Raw genomic sequence first — 19,419 nt, 5'->3', positions numbered from 1 at the left:
GGACCCACCTGATGTTGCAACCCCTGCAAAAGCACATGCAACTCCTGATGGGCAGCACCAATCTATGAATTCAGATTTCTCATGTGGGAGGAGGCACACAGCTGGGTCCACCTTCTGGACCTCTGAAACATGCAGTTTCTTCTTCCTGGAGCACCTTTCCCATCACCCTTTACCTGACTGCTGTCTGCTTATCCTTAGAGGTCAGCTAACATGCCACTTCTTCAGAAGGGCCTTCCTGACCATTGTTCCAGGTCAACTCCTTTGCCAACACTCCCTTAGCACTCCCTCCCACCTTCCCCCACATGCTCCTGCCTTCGAGCAAGCTGGCACCATGCATTTGTGTTAGTATTTGGTTAATGCCTGATTGCAGCCTTGGCTACCCTCGGGGGGCCAGGCAGTGCATGTCTTGCTCTAGACAGTATTTCTTATGTGCCTGTCACATAGTGGGGTCTCAGTGAATATTTAAATGGATTAAGGGGAGAAGTGAGTCCATTGACGAGAACAAGCATTCATCCAATGCTTTACAGTGGTGATTTTCCACATTGGTACTACTGACATATTGGACTGCAGAATTCTTTTCTGCCCTGTGCTTTGTAGGAGGCTTAGCAGCATCGCTGGCCGGGGTACCAGCCAGATGCTAGTAGCACTCCTCACCCCCTCCCAAGTCATGACAATCAAAAGTGTCTGCAGACACTCCCAAATACCTCCTGGGACGGCAACCCCACTCCACATTCCCTGTTAAGAGCCACTGATATGCACATATTAACTCATTTAATCTCCACAATCACCCCATGAAATGGGCATATTATTTCCTCCTGTTAGAGTTAAGAAAACGGAGGCCCAGTGTGGTTAAGTAATCTGAGCAAATACACATCTGTACTAGCAGAAGTTGAACCAGGCCAGAGGCAGTTCAGTTTCTCCATTTAAAGAAGTGTTGGAATGAGAAAGGGCTGGCCCAAGTTCACCCAGTTAAGAGGAGACCAGTGTGAACTGGGACCCTGCCTTCCTTACCTTCACCCGGCAAGCTTCCTGGCCATGGCCCTGGGCTGCATTTCCAGACTCTCCCAAACCAGAGCCCTCATTGGGGCTGGGCTGGGTTTCTGGAAGAACCCCCCATGGATTGGAAGTAACTGCCTATCTTCTTTCCACTGCTTCTCTTCCCCTGGATCAGTGGCCAGTGCTGCCCACACCCTCTGGGAGCAAGGCTATCAGGAACCAGCAAGGTGAGGTCAAGGGCACCTTACTCCTAGGCATGGGGGAGGCCTGCTGGAATGTGATAAGGCAGCTGGGACTCAGACCCAGGCCTTTCTATACCTCACCATGGGGGGGAGCAAGCTCCAGCCTGCATTTCAGCGAAGCTGGGTGGCCGTCCAAGTTCAGGCACCATCTAACTTTCTGCACCTGCTCAAATGACTCCATTCGTGGACCCTCAGTCTATCTCGCAAGGATGGATGGGAGGGAAGACGCTGCCCACCTGAGAGGGTTACCATGAGACAGGACCTAACAGGAGCTCTGCACATATGAAACACCCTTACCTGCCACTCCTCCCCTTTCTAGTTTGGGTGAGTTCAGGTAAATCATTTAACCTCTCTGAGCCTTAGTTCTGTTCATCTACACAGTGAAAATAATAATTCCAGCTTCCCCAGGAGACTGACAAGATAAAATAAAATGAACTCTGCCTATAAAGCAGAGCAGCAGGAGCACAGCGACATGTAATAGGTATTCAGTTACCAGAAGTTCTTATTGCAACTTTCTCTGTACTAGCCCAGGCAGAGCAGAGAGCTGGGCGTCAGGACCAGCTTGATCGAGGGTGCAGAAAACACCAGCCTAAGTTCTTGAGGGAGCACATCACAGGGGCCCGGAAGGAACAGATGCAGAAGGAACCCACGCCTTCCCCCAAACTGCAAATTCCAAATGCGTCCGACCTGCGGCACCTCCGGCAGCCACACTGGCAGCCTCCCCTTTCTCTTTGGGCCCTTCCTGTTGGCACAGCCCACCCGCTTTACAAAGCTCCACTGGGGGTTTTTCATGGCTCCAGCTGTTAGATAAACTTTCAAGGATATTTCTGTGGCAGGTACAAACCTGGACAGGAAGCCTCAGGAAGAAATCCTAAATTAATTATATGTCAACATTTAAGCCACAAGAAGGAGCAGTTGTCATAAATTTTTGGGAGGTTAGAATCCAATTTTAGTTGTAAATGCGAGCGAGCTCACTGACTCACTTGTGAACGGTGCCAGCAAAATGATATATTTTACATTCTTTCACAGCTTGTTTTGGCAAAACAATGAAAAAAGGGGGGGGGATTACCGTTTTTATTCTTCAGGGGCCAAAATGTTCAATCATGCAAAAGAGCCGCAGCACCCATGTGCCAACGCAGAAGGGGCTAGCTCAGTTCACCCACTTTTTCCATTGCCATCCACCTTTACTGAGAAGAGAACTGGGGCTGAAAACCCCAAAGGAGGCCACAGGTACAACAGTCACCTTCAGCGCGGCCAGGGCTGGACTTCCAAACAGCAAACCCAGACGGCTTCAGACTGCCCGCCTGGTTTATCTTCGGCCCTGACCGAGCCCTGGCATGACTGCTGTTTCTCTGAGCACACTTCTCTGAGCATTGCTTTCTGGTTGAATCTGGTGGCAGGTGGTCATTGCCAGAAAAGTCTTTAATTTTCACAAAATTAGGAAGGCAGCTGAGCTGTTATTCTTTTGCTTTCTGCCTACTTTTTCTTTCATTCAATCAATTAGTCAGTTCAAGAAGCATTTGTTTTTGCTGGGACTGTAAGAGGGTGGGATGTAGACACTGATCTTGAAGTCTTGCAGCCAAGTCAGGGCCAGAGATGAGCAGAGAGACAATTGCAACACAAAGCGATGTGAGAGCTAATGCGGGTGGGGGGGGGGGCAGAACAGGGAGCCCGGGGGCGCCTGATCCAGTGCCTGGGAGGCTCAGCAAAAACTCCTCACAAGAGGTGCCGTCCAGGTCGAGAAGCGAGGCATAATCAGGAGGAGTCAGCCAGGGGAAGAGGGGAGGAAGGAGCTTTCTGACTAGAGGAGCAAGGCCTGAAACCCTCAGAGCCCGAGCAAGGCCTACTCAGGGAGCTGCCAGGGGAGGGACGGCTGAATGCTGGGCTGAATGCTGGGCTGAATGCAGGGCTGAATGCTGGGCTGAATGCTGGGCTGAAAGGGAAAGGCAGCCACAGGGCGATGGGGCGAGCACAGCAGGCCTCCTGGCTGCTTGGAGGAGGCGACTTTTCCCTGAGGGCAGTGGGATACCACCAAGGGAGTGATCGGGCCACTTGTGTGATTTGGGAGGGTCCTTTTGGGGAAACGTAGAGGCCGAATGGAGGCAGCTGATGAGGCTGTGGGGAGATACATAACCTCTCCTTAAGGACAAACAAGCCCATGGGTTGAATGTAGGCCGAAATGTGTCCCCTAAAAAGATATGTTCAAGCCCTAACCCCTAGACCCTGCGAATGTGACCTTATTTGGAAATAGGGTTTTTGCAGATGTAATTAAATTAAGATGAGGTTATACTGGATTAGGGTGGGCCTTAATCTAACGACCGGTGTCCACATACTAAGAGGGACGTTTGGACACAGGGAGAAAGCCACATGACAATGGAGGCACAGATTTGGGTGACATATCTACAAGTCAAGAAACACCAGGGATTACGGGCAAGCGCTAGACACTAGAAACAGGCAAGGAGGGTCCTCCGCTAGAGCCTTCAAACAGAGCACAGCACTTCCGATGCCTTGATTTTGGACTTCTGGACGCCAGAACTGTAAGAGAATACATTACTGTTGTTTTAAGCCCCCAGTCGATGGCACTTCGTTACAGTAACCCCAGCAAACTAACACAGGAGTCACAATGGACTGCTGTATTAACGCTCTGGACGCTCTCCCAACAATGCCAACTCCAAGCTGCCTGTTCACTGACACTGCTGGGGCCCATGGCAGACAGGGTCCTCTGAGATCTAAGGAGTATCGCCCTTTGACTCAGGCTCCTTGTGACATGGTTGAGCAACTACTGCTCAGTGGCCTGACACTGGCCTCTCCCAAGGGTGGCCATCCATGAGATTTAGTACCAAAGTCAATATTTGTCCACAGGCAACAGTTGTGTTTGCACTATGGAAGCCACAACAGGTCATTTTTATTTTCCAGAGACTTCAATCCGTGTGGTCTTCAAGCCATGGAGTAACCTTGTCCTGAAGAGACCCTGAAAATGAGCCAGGAGGGATGAAAGTCCCAAACAGTAAGTAGGTTCTGGCAGGCACAGCTCAGGAAGTGTGAGGGGACTGGTCCCAGGGCCAGGGGCTTCGGGGGCCCCTGCAGACAATCACTCTGCTTGTGCCACCGGTGGACTGGGCTTCCTCCTGTGCTCAGCTGAGCCTCCCACCCACCCCCGTGCTGATCGGCTGTTCCCAGCTGGAAGGGCTAACATCATCCGCTTCCCAGGGACACCAGCTGACACAGCTGACGGAACTGAAGGCCAGCAGAGGCACACACGTCCCCACACCTCCTGCAGGAGGAGGAGATGCCCTGACACCCTGGTTCTGCCTGAGTGGGGCGGGGGATTCGGGAAGCACCTGCAGGGCCACTCAGTGCCTAGCACAGTGCCTGGCACTAGGAGGTGCTCAATAAATGAGTAAGTAAGGGAAGAACACAGGCTGTTTAATCCAGCGGAATTTGAGTTCCATCCTGGCCTGGCTCATGGGTAGCTGTGTAACCCTGAACAAGGGACTGTACTTTTCTGGGCCTCCACTGCCTCATTTGTGAGATGGAGATACTAGAAAGATAGAGCTGCCGGGAGAATTAAACAAGATCATACATATACGTGCGTAGCGGAGTGCCTGAGAGAAATCAGGGTTCAACAGATGTCACAATTATCATGATTTTTCTTCACGGAATCATGTGCCATAGTAACAGAAGTACTAGCATTTGCTTCAAGGGAGGGGCTGCGAAAGAGGAGAGAGGGTGGAGAAATCCTCATAAGAACTCACTTTGCAAACTCCCTCTATTGTCTTGACCACTATTGGCTGTCATGTCAACTCCATGACGTAGGTCAAGGCTCGTCATCTCCAGTTCCTGGAGGACAATCTGAAGTTCACAGCAATTAAGTAACTCAGGCTAATGCTTCCTAGTGATGAGACAGAACAAGACCCAAACACAGAAGTTTTCCCATTGCCCCACGACAGACAGAGCACAGAGGCACTCAATGACTCTTCCATGAATGAATGAATGAATGAATGAATGAATGAATGAATGAGACCAATTTCAAAATGATCTTCAGGAACAGGCAGGGAAATGAGGGCTTAAGAAGTTAAGATGGAAGCACCTGGAGACCTGCCTGGGCACCAGTTCCTGTGTGGGTTCGAGCAAGTCAGCTCCCTTCCCTGAACCTCTGTCCCTGAATCTTGTGTGGTTCTCAAACCCTAGGAGCAGGTGATAAAGAGGAACCAGAAGTTACCGACCTGCAGTCGTTTAATTTCCGGAGCCTCAGTTTCCCCGCCTGCCCAAGGATGAGCACACAGGCTTGCCCTGCGGCTCAGACCTGATATGTGCATGAAAGGGCTCTGCTCTGCCAGTCGAGCTGCTATTAAAAGGATGAAGCGAGATATGATGGCAGATTGGAAAAGGGAATCAGAAGGAAATGGCCCAAGATAAAAATGCATTAATATTAACCAACAGGTTTCTTCAGAACAGCAAAGCAATGAAACAATAATTTTAGAGAAACAAAACCCAGCCTAGGGAGAGTCTGCCAGAGGGAGCGGAAATGAAGGCACAACCAAGTGGCCCTTGGCTTACCTATCTGGAAAACACAAGATAAAAAAGATTCTTTGTAAACCAATATTTGTAAAAGCCCCACTGGGCTTTTTGCCTGCACAGACTGCCTATTATCTTGGCAAGGGATGAAAACAAGTGAATTCTTATTTAACACAAGCATGGAGCAAATTCAGGTAAATGGTATCGCATCACTATGAGCTACCATTTACTGAATACCTACTATGTGCTGGGCACTTTGCCAGGAACTGTGCATAGATACTATATTTGGTAAATCATTTTAGCAATCTTACAGGCAGGCAAAATAGTCAGTCACACATATATTCATCTATTTTTATAAGTTTGTTGAATAGCTATTTCTTGCATTTTAATTATGTGCTGGATATGGTACTATTTGGAATAAATACAGTGATGAACAAGGCCTAGTCCCTTTCTGAGGGTCAGGATTTGTCAACGTCAGCACTTCTGACTTTTGGGGCCAAAACTTCTTTGTTTGATAATACTTTGTCATGGTGAGGAGTGTGCTATGAACTGTAGGAGGTTTAGCAGTATCCCTGGCCTCTGCCCACATTGATTCCAGTAGCACTCTAGTTTGACAACCAAAAATCCAAAAATGCCTCCAGACCTGACCATGCCCCGGGGGTGGGAACCAGAGGGTTGCTGTTAGCTGAGAACCACTGCCTTAAGTAAAAAGATAAGGCAAGTGAATCTCAGGGAGGCAATGTCCAAGGTTGCAGAGCTGGTTTTGGCACAGACATGACTTTGTTTCTGCATGTTGAGATTTGGAGGTGGGAGTTCCCAGGCCAGAGCCACTGTGATCCTGCCTCCTTTACTATCAGTGCACATCCACCTTTCAACTCTCTCTTTGCATTCACTGGCTTTTTCTCTCCCAATCTGCCAGATCGTATCAGTCACAAACATTTGATTCTCTGAAGTTGGAGAAAACTCTAGGTAACCTACATTCTCCAACCAAGACATCCTTGAGTATTGCTACGAACAGAGATCAGCTCTCCAGTGGGCCCGTGGATGGCCCTTTGGAGCACAGTTCATGTTTGATTCCTTAAACAGTAACCCAGTGGGGGTGTACAGAAAGTCTCAGAGAAGTTTTAGACTTCAAAGGTGTGTCTCGGTTCCAAGAGTAGCCTAACCTCTGCAGAGGTTACTCTGCAAATATATGCAAGTTAAGCATTCCCTGGGAGAATGTCTGCCAGGATCCTAAGCCTCCATTCATATCTAATTTATAATCTCCCTGGAAAAAACGGGTTCCTTTTACAAGGAGCTCACATTACCCCTGGCCTGGCATTGTGCAGAGGAGTGACAGGTGCAATTTATGTGAATATTCACTGCAATCAGCCTCACTTAAGAAGCAACCACGGACTCATCTCCAGAGAGAGGAACTGCTGAGTCATGCAGTCGACTGCTGCTCTCCAAAATGCTCCCAAGGCCACTGGTTACTACTGACCCAATTTAGAGGACACGGAAGAAGTAATACAGTCATCTATTGAGATCTAATTCCCCTGGCCTGGGAGAGTAAAATTCTAGTTTCAGCTTTGCCATGAACGCATCGTGTCACCTGCAGCAAGACTTTTCCCTTCACTGAGCCTCAATTTCCTCATGTAAAATGAGGTCATTGGACTAGCTGAGAACAAAAGATTTGTCTCGCTTTAATCCTTTAACCATTTCTCAGCGATTGGCCAGAAGTGCCCTCTCCTCGGTAGTAGTCGTGGCCTAGAGCCTGGGAGTTCCTCAGGGGAAGGACTATGGAGATGATGACATTGATAATAATATCTCCCGGCCAGCACCCCTTGAATGAATGACTCAGCGAATGAGTGTGGGAGCGATTTCCCTGCAATTTAAGAACAGAGCTGCCTCCACCATTTTATTTGATCCCAACCCAAGGGTAACTTGCTCTGGGACATAAGGATTTACAGGTCTGTGAAAACCGTCGTGTGGACCAGGGGTTGGCAAGTTAGTAAAGGGTCAGAGAGTATATACTTTAGGCTTTGTGGGTCTTATGGTCTCTGTCACAACTACTCAGTTCTGCAATTGTGGCATGAAGGCAGCCCTAGACAGTAAGTAAATGAATGGGTGTGGCTGTGGTCCAATAAAACAAAAATAGGTGGCAGGCTGGGTTTGGCCGTGGGCTGTAGTCCACTGAGCCCCGTGTGTGGCCAAAGATCTGACATGTGTCCTCTCCATCTCGCTCAGCCCCGGGTGCTCTGGGAGTGGACAGCAGGGCAACCACTTCCTGAAATATCCGCAATAATAACAGCCCCATGTCTGCTTCCGCTCATCTTCCTGCACCCAGAGCCTCCCAAAATCTCCTTGCAGGAGCCCAAGGTTATTGGCACCAAAAGCCACACTGTCTCCCTGCATTAGGCTGGGGCCTCAAGAGCAGGGAAATGAGGTGGAAAGGATGGAGAGAAAAAAGGAGCACCCACGCATGGGAACTTGGCTTATCTTCCCTGGAAAATCAAATCCCAGCGTTAAAAGAGTTACGATGCCCGATTATCACAAACAGCAGTTGCAGGTGGGGGTGGGCTCTGCTCCCACCAGAGCACCTTTCCGGCTCACACACGAGCTCAGTTTGGATTCTAACAGGACCGCGAAGAAATAGTTTGATCGTGAGGTCATCGCGTGGGGCTCCAGAGCCCAAGTGACCTTTTGAAGTCTGCTCAGGGAACCTCATTATGTCGCATTTCTGAGTCGATCCCTTCTCTGAGTTTTTCCAAGTCTCTTTGCCCTTGCATTCCTTTGACTAGATTTTTTGCCTCGATAGAGAGGCACCGGCGAGGGGAGGGGAGCCGTGGAAGGAACCAGGAGGAAAGGCCTGATTATAAGTGAATAATCCACCCTGGGGGCCTTGGCTTGCTACTCCTCGGGCTGGGCTTGCTGGCCAGGATGTCTTTAAGGAGCACTAATTCTCCAGAAGGCAAGACTCCCATCGCTTACCAACACAATTTGGAATTAATTGATGCAACCCTCGAGTTGCAAGCAGGAACCCCTGCCAAAGCAAGCACAATGTTTCCCATCTTGTAAAGCAGTCACTGGGAGTAGCTTCTAGGCAAAGGAAGCCGATCCCTCCACATGACAAGCCACCCCTCCCTTGCCCCTTGAACATGAATGTGTTTGCTCAGCCCACTGTCTGCCCCTGATGTGCATTTGCGTCGCTGCTGCCATTTTTCATAGTAATGACTCTCGACTTCCTGCGAGCAGAATGTCAGAGCACAGAGAGGTCCCCAAAGATTCTCGGTTCCCTTTAAAACGATGATAAAGGGTGGCTTGGCGTATAACCACACGCACAAATCACCCATGCTCATGATCTAGGCAGGAAAGGAGGTAATTCTCCCCCTGATTTCAACCTGCTGACGGGAACTCTCAGCCAGGCCCAGACTCCGGCTCAGCGATAGAAACCGCTTCCCCTGCCTGGCCGCCTTTCCTAGAAAGCCTGACTTTCCCTGAGCCGCCACCAGCCATGATGACAGGACACAATTCCCCTCTTCTCTCTTTTCCCAGCTTCAATGTATTTGAAGAGTTTTAAGGCACAAAGCAAACCTGCAGGGCTCCTCTCGCTTGTTGAATGAGAGGCTTGGAAATTTCACAGTCATTAAACATGCTTGTAAAAAGATTGGCAAATAAAACCCGGGGACCCGTCCTGCAGGCTTCAGTTTCTGCATGCTGTGTTCCGTGTATAAAGCTGCCTGGTCCCGAGACTCCTGGGCCATGCCAGACCATTGTGTGAGCCACATCACCCCCTCCACAGCAGCTCCTGGTCAATTTGAGGTTTAAAGACAGCGACAGCAAGGGCCATTTCAAAGTAACTGTGACTTGGAGAAGCTGCCACATGAATGGAAGGACCACAGGGCTAATGTCCAATCCTTCTTGGACCTGTGTCCCTGTCCCAGCTTCAACGTGAACACACAGGATGACCTGGGTTAAACTGCTCAACTTTTTAATGTTTTTCTCAGGGCCCCTTGAGCTGTCCAGGTCTCTCCCTGAGCCCTAAGGACCAACACAATATGATTACTTTCCCTTTAACATTACAAAAGTCACCAGCTATAGGGGTTCCTATTACATCCTAGACATGAGCTAATACTGGGTTTAAAACTCAGCAAGAGTCATCCCTGCCCTCAAACAAACTTCTCTATCTAATGTCTTAAGTGTGTGATCATGATATGATACTTACTGAGCACACACCAGGCACCAAGTAGAGTTTCTATAAACTCATCACTTCTCCCCAAGTTCCTTTTAAGTACTTGCTCTTCTTTCAAAGATCGTACTATGAGCCATTAGACCAAGGACCTAACAGGTCCAGACACAGGGTCACACAGGTATTGAGTGATGGAGCCAGAACCAAACTCGGCCTGACTGTGGGTCCCTCTCAAGCTGCACTCCCTCCCGAAAGACACAGAGGTGGCCCGGGTGCCCTCCTCACCTGTGCCGGCCTCTCAGTTCACCAGTTCATCTTTTCACTTATTCCAGAACATTCACTAAACCCCTCACGGGTGCTAGGTGCTGAGATTATGGCAGCCGTGGAGAAAGACAGGGTTCCAGGCCCCACAGTGGAGCAGGAAAGACCCCACCCCCAGCCCCTGAAACCTTTCTTTGCTGGTAAAGACCCTTAATCCCTAGAACCTGGGCACGTGAGTTAGGAAATGTCTCCCCAGCAGATAGGACTGGGCAACCTGGTCAATGCTGGGAGGAACTTGGAGTAAGGCCTTGTTTTCCCAAAGTACATTTCTCACCTAACAGGAATTTTCTTGGTCAGCAAAAGATGTGTTCATCAGGGGACACGGTGAAGTCTGGCAGGGGGGTCACAGACAGGAGTGGCCAGGCTGAGACACGGCCTCCTGGGCAGCAGGCAGAGTCCACGCAGCACACTCCAGGGATTCTGCAGGCAGAGGTGATGGGCGGGGCAGAGGGAGAAGCAGGGGACTGAAGACTGTAACCAGGGGGAAGGACTCCTCGAATGTTCCCTCATCTCCATCCCCATTCTGTGTCCTTACTGACAATGGCAATATTCATGTGAATCATGTTAGGAACTGCCAATGGCCCAGTGCCTAGGCCAGACATCAGGCTGAGCACATGCTATGCATTTGATATGTAACCCTCACCACCACCCTATATGGTAGGTGACCATATTCCCATGCCAAGTCCGATCTCACTCTGTATGCCTATTATCAAGAGGAGGCAAAGGTGCCAAAGAAGATTGCAAAGAAGGGAACAGAAAACGAGAGGCGGTAAGACAAGTTGGCAGTGAAAACAGTTAAACATCATGGTCAGCAGAAGACATAAGGCTGAAAAGGTGCGTGTCTTCAAGGAATCCAGTGGCCACAGTCTAGCCTCTGAAATGGCCTGGGGGACATGTGGTTGTAACTCACCCCCAGTGGATCCTGAATGTAGTTCTAGCATGTGTGATATTAGCACCTGAATGGGGCTGACCATACCCTCTCCAGGCCCCATGACCTGGGAAAGGGGTGGGACCATCTCCCCCACCTCACAGTCTTTTCCATCCCTTGTTATTAAAGTCCCTAATTCCAGTCTATTGTCCCCAGTGTGACCAGAGTGGACTTATTAAAATATAAAAGCCAGTAAGCCCCTCTCTTGTTAAGACCCTGTAGTAGCTCCCCATTGTTCTGCAGAGAAAGGCATCAGGCCAATCCCCCCACTTCTTTCATATCCCAGCTGACCCTGCTCTGATCTAGCTCTCTCCTTTCCTTATCACCTGACAAACTAAAACCCACCCTTCAGATCTCATGTTAGACAGTAGCTCCTCCCCCTGAGTCCCTGGGCTGAGTCAGATGCCTCACCCCCACTCCCAAGGCCCCCCCGTCACCACCTACCCCTTCCTGGCACTTCTCACGTGTGTCTGCCTGGTCTTCCCAGCCCCACTGAGAGCTCCATGAAGATGGGGACCCTGCCTACACAATCTAGCACTGTGCCCTCCCTCTGTGCCCAATAAATATTTGTTGATTGACTAAGCTGACTTGATGAAGGGCTTAGGGTAAGGTCTTACAGCATCCAAATTTATCAGTCTTTGTCTAAGGAGCTGAAGTCATAAACTGACATATTGTGAAATCTAAAAACTGAAATGGGAAAAACTTTGTAGTAATGAATCCAAGCCTCCTGCCTCCTATGGAGGGGCCACACATAACACAGGGGTGTGGGCAGCCCCCTACTCTCCGACTCAGATGTCAAGAGACCCCGCTGGCAGTGGAGGCAGGCCCTAGATTGCTCTGGCAGCGAGCTGATGGCTCCCTCCCCCTCTGCCCAGTGCTCAGCCCTACCGGAAGGGACTGTGAAACCTCAAGCTTTTGCCTTGAAATTAGAGGCATCTAAACCTGTAGCTTAAGAACTTTTGCCACATGTAATTATTGACCTGAGACATCAGTCACCTTCAAAAATTCTGCGCTGACAGAGGGCAAAAGAAAAGCGTCTAGAATATCAAAAGGTAAAGAAAGGTCCAGATTAAAAAGGGAGATGCTAGGAGGGCTTTTCCCAAGCCAGAGCCTTTAATTGACTCCAGTCTCTGCCGAGCACCTTGGCCTCCTTTGTCAGCATGCTGGGAGGTGGGACTGGCTCCATGGACACGGGAAACTCGCTGCAGACCAGTGGGGCCAGCAGCCACATGTCCCCAAGGAATCTCCCCTCACTGCCATGCTGGTGCCACAAACAATCAACTTATAGAATGACAAGCCTGCTGAAAGAACAGCCTTAGAAGCTGGGACAGGTTTGGAGCATAGAGGTGGAGGATAGTTCCCTCTCGGAAGTGACAGGCTCCAGAAAAGCCTCTAGAATATCAGAGGGTGAAATGCCAGTCCTGATTCCTGACGAAGCCTGGGCCAAAGGGAGGCAGGGGCTGGCGTTTGTCAAAGGTCAGTTGAGCAAACTTTCTAGTCAGCTCATTCCTGCAGGTCCTGGCTTACCAATCTGTGACGTGGCTCTAGAAAACAACTGGTCTCTCCCCCCCACTCCCATTTTAGAGCAGAGGCATCTTTTTAAATAAAACAAGGACCCTTCTTTTCATATAGGCTGTGCATGTAGTTGGGTAAGGCTCTAGTTCAGTACGAATGCCCCTTTGCACTAGTTCAGATATAAAGAAATCGCAGGCTGCCTGGGGAGGGAATTAGAAAGACAAACCAGAGTAATTTCCCCAGAAAGCCTTAGAAACCAAAGTCCTGCGCACTCTGAATGGAGAGCACAGAGTGTGGTGACACATACTTCATTGTCGTTATGTTTCATTGGCATTTTGTTTTTCTGCACAGGAGTCCAACAATGAACCAGTGGGCTTTAGAACCCCCCTTAAAATGTGCATGAGTCCCAACACCTTCTATTCGTCTCTGGTAGGTGTGTAGGAGGCAGTAAGGAGGAGATGCTGTGTGTGACCCGCCTGTCAAATCCTTTGGGTTCATTTAGGATAAAAACTGGTATCAAAAGGAATGTCAAGCAGAGAAATCTAAATACTAATTAAAGTCTGTTTAGTGACTATAGACCATCATCTCTTTATCTTTGGGTTTCTGTCCCTAGCTTTTTTTTTTTCTTCTGAATTCCCTACCAACCCGTGGGACTCTGCTGGGCAAAACCTAGCTCTCCTACGGTTGCTGGGCTGAGCTTATTAAATGTGGATGAATGTCAATGTCACCCAGCTCATTAATAATTGATTTCCAGCCCTGTCTCTATTTGCAGAGCAGGAGCCACTTACACAGTCTATTATTCCAGCTCTGTGTGTGGGTCACGGGGCCAAAGAGGTTCCACCAGGGGTAACCTTTGTTGACAGCAATCACCATGGCAACTCCACACATCTCCAGCCTCAACTCAGATGCCCAAGAAGGTGCGGAGTCCTGCGTTACACGGGGGCCTGGGCTGGCGTTTGCTGAGCTAAACGGCGATATGAGCAACTCTGCTGGCAAAATGGGATTTTTCTGTTTTAATTTTTGGTCTCTGTCAAACAGCATCGAGTTAAAAAACACTTTTGGAAACCTTCACGGAAAAGGGCATTTTCAGATTTAAAAAAACAAAACCCTGTTTTTCTTTCTGTCTCCTCAGGCAAAAAATAAAGACAAAGTAAATCCCCCTCTAGCTGCTTTTAGGTCACTTTAAGTCAATGAAACCTATATAATCCCGGAATAACCGATTGTTTCTTTTCCACCGACCAAAGGCTGCAAGCTTAGACGGAAGAATTACTGTTTTGCTTTTAACCGCCTATTAATATTTTGTCCTACCAGCCACGCTTCCTCTATCCCTCTACCTCTTCTTTGAAGATTTCCCCCACTAAATTAATGTTTAACAATTAAATGAAGCCAACGGAGAGTTTTGAAAGATCCACACAATTACGGATTGGGTGGGCGTGCAAAGCCTTTAATTTAAGTGGGAAATGTTTCCCAAATTATGGCCTGAGACCTCACAGCTAATTACATAATTTTCTGCATCTGAAAAAACATAAGCTGAGAAAACGCAAACAGAATTACACTGATAATGAGAGAGAAAAACCTGGAAGTAGGTCCATCTATTATTTTAGAAAGTAGAGCTACCAGACATATCAAGGAAGAGTTAACAGAAGAAGCACAATGCTAGAACTCCGAGGGGCTGGGGAGATTAGCTGTCTCACGTTGGTCAAGTTGAGGCAGGACCCTTGGTTTAACAAGGCTTGCGGCCAAATACATTTGAGAAATAGTGTGTATTTTATCTGCACTTGGAGATTTTCCAAGGCACATTTCTATATTTAAGGCTCTGGTAAGTCCTGCAATGAAATAGCATATTTTATTTCTTTCAGAATTGGCCAAATTTGTGATTTTTCTAAAAAGAATATGTATTTAAGAAATGTTTATTGAGATAAACTAAAGATACTTAAAAATACTTATTTTAAATAAATAACACTGACTTAATACATCCACTGGGAATTGTTTTTAGTAGGTTTTGTTTTTTAAGTAAACTTTTTATGATTCTGTGGGACCTGTATTTCTCAGAATACACTTTAGGAAATGTTGATGGAAACCCATACCTTATAAACAAAGATACTGAGTCCCAGAAAGGGGAAAGGGTTTGCTTAGGTCCCAAGGGCATCTTAGGGGGTCTTGGAGGAAGAGGGTGGTGCATGGCTGCCTTCCCAGCCAGTGCCCCGCGGATTAGATCTCACTGATGCCCTACCTGAGATGTGAGAATACAGCATCGAGACATAGGCTGGATGGTCTTCACGTCCATGATCAGAACAACTTAATGTGCCTTTCAGCGACACCTTTCAAAGATTACACTTTTTCAGTGAGAAGGCAGAATGCATCTGGGGAATTGGGGTGATGTGCACTTGGGAGACTGGGTGCCATCCATCAGAGGAGGTGCCCACTGAGCGCTCATGTGAACCACTGCTCACTTTTCTGCTTTGGCTGATGATAGCTTCGTGTAGTAGGAATGCTCCAGAAGAGAGCTAGGGGACTCGGCTGGTGCTATTTAAGGTTTATCCTTGCTACAAAATATGAACACTCAAGTGGCTGGGGGCTTGGGGTAAGAGGTAGCCACTGGGGAGTAGAAAATATAAAAGTTGAAGAAAGCTTGGTCTCGGACGTGCTGTTTGAGCTCAGGACGTGCCTTCTTATCTGAGGTCTTAGATTTCCCATCTGTAAAACCAGGGAGGTGAAGCCCAGTATCTTGAAGGTGCCTCCCAGCTTTAACATTCTTTATCCTACTCTCCTGGGAGTGACACTCAAAGCCACAGTCACACAAAGGCTGTACCAATGAATAGCTGCTTTTAAAGTCAAAATCCTCTTCTCTGGGAAAGAATCCTCTTTGTTCCTTTAAAGAGCAAGGTCAGTTCAGACCAGCACCCCACAGACCTAATGCTTATGCAAAGCTTATGCTGTTTCTGGGCAGCACCTAGGGCCGTCCTGTAGGGGTTGGCTGTTCCTTACTCCCCAGGGACTGTGAGACCTTCAGATAACAGCTTCTCTTCTTATAGTCTGGCTCCCACTCCCTGTGAAGAAAGCAAGAGGTGCAGATATGCAGAAGCCAATAAATATATATATAATGATATATCTGAAGTTTTCTTTGGAAGGGAATTTCAGAAACCCAGATAAGTTAGGTCCTAAGTTTGGGTTCAGCTCAGGTCTCCCTCCCAATCAAAAGTCCCCATTCCTGAAATGCTATCTGAGAGAAAACAATTTCATTTCGGACATCAAGCAGTGAAGTCATCAACTTTTGAAAAACATCAACCTCTCAGACCACCATCTGTTAAGCAAGCTCCATGCAGTGTACAAGGTTGCTAATTTTTTTGGCCAGGACTTCAAATTCCATGCTTTTAAAAATTAAGATGACAAACAATGTACTTTTACAGGCCTTCAGCCAGCCAAAAATAGTTCGGCTCCCCCTCAGGTCCCAGCAAAACCGCAGCTTTGAGGAGAGGTCAGATTGGCGAGTCATGCCAGGTGCTGGCTGGGGTCTGGATCCCAGCGCAGCCCAGCTGACAAGAACCCTGGTGGTGGGGATTCGAAAAGATAAGTCACGACTTTGCATTGTAAATAAAGGTAGGAATGGTCATTCCCACCCTTGGCTCTTATCTGGCTTGTGCATCTGATTATCTCTAGGAAGAAACATTCACAAGACAGTTTAATGATTCATCAAGAGGAGCTTTTGCATCTTTATGGTGCCTTTTCAGCATGAAAATTGGCCATTTCTCAGCACATACCATAGACAGAATGCACGAATTGTACCGCGAAGTGTCTACACAAAATGGGTTGTCTCGAAAGCCAGACAAGGACTGTCATTAGATTCCAGATAATAATCCGAGCAGGAATGTTTCTGCCCTGATTAGTTTCACAAACATTGAAAAGAGACAAGTCAGGGTGCTGACGTGCCAAGTCACTGCTGTTTGAATCAATTCAGTCCCAAGCACACCAAGTCGAGTGGGTAGACTGTAGTTTTAAAGGTTTCCTCAATTTTTGTACCAAGCTACACTTTGCTGAGCACCTACCATTTCCTAGGCACTGTGAAAAGCAACGGCACATACCATCTAGAATCCTCACAGCAATCCTGCATAAGTCAATGTTTTAAAGCCCATTTGATAGCTGGGGAAGTTGAGAGTCAGAAAACCCAATTTATCCAAGATCGCGGGGCTCGCACATGATGAAGCCAGGATTAGAACCCAAGTGTGCAAAGCTAGGTTCTCTCCCCTAGAGCCCGCAGGAGGCATCAATCATGGTTCTTTTCAGTACAGCTAAACAGGGATCACCACTTTCTTTGCCCCTTTACTGCTAAAATCAAAGGTTATGGAAGAGTGACCAAAAAGAGGATTTTGCCCAAGATGGCAAGTGTTTCTCATCGAGAGTGCTAATTGAGAAGAGCTGGCCCTGGCTGCCTGGAGAACTCGATTCACCATGGCTCAGTGAAAAGAGCTGGGAGGTGTCAGTGACACCAGCCATGGAGAGGACAGTAATGGCATTTGTACCATATATTTTCTGACTCCTAACTACAGGATACTGTCAGGACCAAAATTCATCTCTCTCTCTCTCATCCCTTGAAAAGGTGACACTCAGCAACTCCATGACATGCCACCAAACTTTATTTCCCCAGGGACTTACTTTAGCAGTGACATAGCCAAGAACAGGGTGGAGATGGAGGTGGGGGTGGGGAGAAGATGGTGCAGATCTCCTTTCATGGAAAAATGAAGAGCCCTGGGTGCCTCCCAAATCATTTCCTCTTTTCCCCCTTCCCATTGATAGCAGCCATGGGCCACCTTTCTCATTCAAATTTTTGTCAACTTCAAGGTGACCTACAGCTTGCCTAACAGCAGACCACATATCTCTTTCCTGACACCAAAAGGAATGTTCAAAGACTTCTCCAAGTCTTCTAATGGATTCCACTGTGGCCATTACTTGTCTTCCTTTTCCATCCTATTTCCATCCAGAAAGGCATCTGGTCCTCCTACGCAATCATATACAGTCACTCTCGGCTTCTGTCCCTGAGGGAAGGAAACCCTCTCTAGGGGTTCCTCCTGGGCTTTGGCCACTGTGTGGTATCCTAGGTCCCACATCTGCTCAAAGCTTCCATATCCCCAGTATTACTTTGCAGGCCCAAGAGTATCCCTTCTCCTGGCCTGCCTTCCAGACTTCCTGCGCCTGCTGTGTCTAATCTGTCCTTCCATCTGTCCCTGAACTTCATCAGACCTCCGTCTCTGGGAGGAACAGGGCAGCAAGGCTGAGAAAACAACAGAGGCTGTTGAGCAGTTGTTTGGGAGAAGAGAAACAGCAAAGGGCTGTCCACGCGTAAGCAGTCAAGTATCTGAACTCCGAGGGAGAGCTGCAGGGAGACAGCGTTTATATCAGCCAGTCACATCGAGGGCCAGAGCTTAGACTAATAGGAAGAAATAAAAAATGGGAATGCTTCGGCTGGACATCAAGAAAAACATCCTGATGAAAAGGGAAGGCTCCCATGTGGGGGACGTTCTCATAAAGATGAGTGAGTGGCCAGGTCACTGCTGCGCTCCCCCAACTCGGCTCCAGCGCTGTTATAAACAAGGCCTCCCTGCCTCGGCGGGTTGGAGGCTGGCCTCCTTCCAGGTCCCCTTCCCTTGGAGAAGACCACGGAAGTGGGGCATGTAGATGATGCAGCCTGAGGTCAATTTTGGTTGGAAGAGTCAAGGAGGCACTTCAGCTAAATCAAGAAAAACAGGAGTTTGGGGAAGGATGCTGTTGGTCCAGAGGGTCTGGAGAAGCATCGGGGCACTGAGGAGTTTGGGAATGGATGTTGCTGGTCCAGAGGGCCTGGAGAAGCATCGGGAACTGAGGAGTATGGGGAAGGAATCTGCTGGTTCAGAGGGCCTGGAGAAGCATCGGGAACTGAGGAGTATGGGGAAGGAATCTGCTGGTTCAGAGGGCCTGGAGAAACATTGGGAACTGACGAGTTTGGGGATGAATGCTGCTGATTTAGACGGCCTGGAGAAGCACTGGGAACTGAGAAGTATGGGGAAGGATGCTGCTGGTCCAGAGGGCCTGGAGAAGCGTCAGGAACCAGTTTAGCACGAAACCCTTCTCTACTGCTGTGTGTCTCTGTGTGCCATTTGATTCTCCCTGCTGACCCTGTTCTGGTCCCTCACACATTCTGCATTCTCATAATCTCAGCTTGCATGTCATAGCTGCCCTGGCATCTCTCACCTCACCAGGCTTGCAGCCTTACTTCTAATGGGGAATCAACTCTCTCTCTCCTCAATTCAAATTCCCAAGGAAAGAACCTGACTGGCCCATTTCATCAGTCCCCAGAAGGCCGGTTCGCAGGTCACTGTCCAGGTGATAAGGTGGGCTACTGTTGGTTCAGGTGCCCAACACTTATCCAGTCAGCGATGGTTAGGGCAGGGCTGGGCGGTGGGGTCTACACATGGCTGTCTACACAGCAGGAACTATGGTTAGGGAGGTGGTTTCTCTAGCAAGTGATGTGGGCCCCTGGATACTGACCCGCCTAGGACCTTCCGTCCTGCAAGCCCCACGTTTCAGCCTCCCCATTAGATCTAGGCCCCTCCTGAGCGCAAGGTGTTCTGGCTTGGGCTGGGCTAGTGCTCAGCAGATGGAAAAAAAGGCAACCTTCCCACTCACACATCTGGTTTGGTGACTGGCTACTGGGTTTATTGGGCCTCAACGACAGCCTTTTATCAGTGACTGATGTG

The 19,419-nt window shown here is 48.6% G+C and overlaps 1 protein-coding gene and 1 long non-coding RNA gene across 2 annotated transcripts in view; one reads left to right on the top strand and one right to left on the bottom strand.

Annotated features, from left to right (window-relative positions):
• Positions 1 to 19,419, bottom strand: part of ERC2 (ELKS/RAB6-interacting/CAST family member 2) — an 809,820-nt gene that overhangs the window by 13,945 nt on the left and 776,456 nt on the right. The window lies entirely within an intron of this gene.
• The window catches only part of LOC308567955, a 44,194-nt gene that overhangs the window by 4,719 nt on the left and 20,056 nt on the right, over positions 1 to 19,419 (top strand). Inside the window, exon 2 of the long non-coding RNA XR_014000413.1 lies at positions 4,155 to 4,245. This is a non-coding gene — a long non-coding RNA (uncharacterized lncRNA). The remainder of the gene's footprint in view (positions 1 to 4,154; positions 4,246 to 19,419) is intronic.

This window comes from Miniopterus schreibersii, assembly GCF_964146895.1.
Source record: "Miniopterus schreibersii genome assembly, chromosome: 15".
NCBI lineage: Eukaryota > Metazoa > Chordata > Mammalia > Chiroptera > Miniopteridae > Miniopterus > Miniopterus schreibersii.
This window is presented reverse-complemented; position numbering and strand designations above follow the sequence as displayed.